The sequence below is a fragment of the Macrotis lagotis genome, chromosome 1, assembly GCF_037893015.1.
Source record: "Macrotis lagotis isolate mMagLag1 chromosome 1, bilby.v1.9.chrom.fasta, whole genome shotgun sequence".
Taxonomy (NCBI): Eukaryota; Metazoa; Chordata; class Mammalia; order Peramelemorphia; family Peramelidae; genus Macrotis; species Macrotis lagotis.
The window spans coordinates 88911028-88914198 of record NC_133658.1 but is presented as its reverse complement, the minus strand read 5'-3'; the positions used below and the strand labels follow the sequence as shown (position 1 = coordinate 88914198).

General features: G+C 34.3%; 1 non-coding gene across 1 annotated transcript; it reads left to right on the top strand.

Annotated features, from left to right (window-relative positions):
• Positions 1-2863: 2863 nt before the first annotated feature.
• Positions 2864-2970, top strand: LOC141510424 (U6 spliceosomal RNA). Its single transcript, XR_012474914.1, has one exon. It is a non-coding gene; the product is annotated as a U6 spliceosomal RNA (small nuclear RNA).
• The last annotated feature ends 201 nt before the right edge of the window (positions 2971-3171 follow it).

Sequence of the window (3171 nt, the reverse complement as noted above, 5' to 3'; positions counted from 1 at the left end):
ATACATCTCTATCTATCTATATACATATGAATATAAGTAGATAGATAACAAAATAAATGAATAGATAAATAAATGATAGAGACTCAGATATAGAAATAAATACATGGATATATAGCTTTTATCTATAGACCTAAATAGGGACAGAGAATGACATATAAATATTCAAGAATACAACTATAGATCTAACTCTCTATAGATGATCCCTGTCCCAAAGACTATAGGTGTGGAAGGTTCTTCTTGATAGTGAAGATGAAGGCTCTGTCCTACATAAGGGACCAGGATGGAATTGAAGAGAAAAATTTGGTTCTCAACCAGTTCCTTTTTAGTATTCTCCAAGTAAGTATAATATCCAGTCAGTTTGCAGCTTCAAGAGGGAAGTTGGAAGAAGTCAATCATGCTTCATGTTGCTAAAGGAAAAGAAGATGGGAAGACAAGAGGAGCTGTAGTTTCTATCATGTCCCTATCCTCAGCTTGCTACTCTAAAGATTTCAGGGATTTTCCTCTTGGGTGAGATCCAGCACACACTCTCTTGGTTGAATTGAGATATCTAGCTCCCAATAGAAGAGCTACTTCACTCTGTATTGTCTGATATGCATGCTCCCATGTATACCTTCTTTGATTTCTGTTTTCCTTTGCTTTGGATAAATGGGTTCCTTTACTGATTGTTAAGTGGTTAAACCTTGGATATAGAATTTGAGGTCCTCCTTCCTCCCTCAAAATGACAAAGTAATCAAAAGTTAGATGGAACTCAATCATACTCTCTAGACTAATAATATTTAAGGGAATCGATAGGTGTATTTCTAGCCCAGTAAGCCCAGTACTCCTTCTCTCTGAGGAGAACAGCATGCTTATCATGTTGGTGGACCCTCCTACACATAGAGCATTCACTCCCCTCCATATTGCTACATATTTATAGGCACACACATATATACATATATATATATATTCTATTAATGTATTGATATCTATAAATGTATATAGATAGATAGAGATAGAGATAGAGATAGAGATAGGTATAGAGATAGATATAGGTATAGATATAGATATAGATTATAGATATAGATAGATATAGATATAGATATAGATATAGATATAGATATAGATATAGATATAGATATAGATATAGATATAGATATAGATATAGATATAGATATAGATAAAGATATAGATACATTTAGTTCCATATCTATACCTATTAGGTAGCAAGTGTCTTTGAAATGAACTTTCTGTGTCAAAGAGGACATATAGAGTGTCAAATACAAATACCCCCCAGTCAGATGAAGAAGTCTAACAAATTCAACAATGTATTGATTCTCTCAATTGGCATAAATGAAAACTCCATTAGTAAATGGTCTCTAAGAGTGGTTATAGCTAAAAAATGATTACAGCCAATTTTGCATTAAATCTCTCCAAAATTAGGTAAATGGGTCCTTGGAAGGCAAACAGCAATCTCACCACTGAGTTCATACCCAAAGCCTTTCCAGATTGGTAGAATCCTCCAAAGCTTATTCCCTAGTGGCAAAGCCTTCAAGAACCCAGGGTCACCACCATGCCAGGTTGAGGCATCAGAGGAGAGCATCATCAATTGATTATATAAAATAAAGATAAATAAAACAGAGCTGCTTGGCATTCATCAGTAGTTTGAATAGGATGTCCTTCATTAAAGCACATTTCAAGATTCTTCAGTTTATATTCATTACCCCAGTTTAACTGTCTTTTTTGCAATATATTCCATAAATAGGTGGATAGGGAAATGAAAGCAGTCATCCTCATGTTCACAAAGCTCAATATAATTTAGTTCAATATTTGTCAAATGCCTAATTTGAACAAGGTACGATTCTTGTTGCTGGGGTTACACAGATAAACGACAACAATCTCTTCTCAAAGAACTTGTAAAATAATAATACTAATAATAATTAATGACAAAAACAACCACCACCACCATAATAATAATAATAATAAGTGAATTGAGCATCCAGGTTAAAGTTAGGAAGACCGGAATTTAAATTCAATGTCAGACATTTAATAGCCGGGTATGCCACTTAATTTCTATTTGCCTCAGTTTCCTTGTCTATAAAATAGGAATAATGAAAATTGCACTTGCTCCCCAGGGTTGTTGTAAGAACTAAACGAAATAATAAATGCAAAATGCTTAACACAATGTCTGATGCATAAAAAGTGCCATATAAATGTTAGCTTTATATGCTATAATTTAGCTTTTTTAATGCTATAATTGTTAATCATAATAATTTAAACTAATATTCATGTAAGGTTTTTAAGTTTTTCAACATGTTTAGAACAACTTATTTCATCAAAAAATAAAATACAAAAGATTCCTAAGCACTCACTGACAAACATAGTAAATCATAAAAAGTCACCCATTTCTCTTATATTTTTTCTCCCAGGAAGATCTGTGGAACTGCTGGTGGATTTTACTTTTACTTGTCTGCACCTTTGGCCTAGTAGCTCAGCTTCAGGTTTTCTAGTCAATTAATGGCATGGACTCTTGGGTTTTCTCCTGATCTTGTTCATGGTCATGCCCTCATCCAAAAAAAAAAGAAGCTGAGTTGCAAGAAGCATCTCTTGTAACCAAACCAGAATCTCCCAATTATTTGGACTCATGAAGTAGACCATAACAGCTAGAAATATCTGTCTCTGATGCAATTGCTTCTTGAACACCTATGCTTAGAGAAAGAAACACAATGCAGAAGCTACAAAGATTCTGTCTGAGGTTCACCTAAGTAAGAGTAAAATTTCACTGCCCCCATACATGTAGCTGCCATTGTTTGCCATAAGGAAGGAAGAAGGGACAAAAGTTTTTCTCCCAACTTTAGAACTGGCAGAATTCCAAAAGATATGTTCAGTACTCGCTTCGGCAGCACATATACTAAAATTGGAACAATACAGAGAATATTAGCATGGCCCCTGAGCAAGGATGACACGCAAATTCGTGAAGCGTTCCAAAAGATATGTTCAAAGAGAGATGGGAGATATAGAGACTTTGTTCTCTCCTATATTTATTTATTTGTTTGTTTGTTTGTTTGTTTGTTTGTTTTCATCCACTTGTACATGCATATTTTCAAGTTACAAAATTTCCTTCCACCTTCCCATTCCACACCCCTCCCCTGAAAGTGATGAATAGCCAAATTAGCATTGTACATACATAATTTG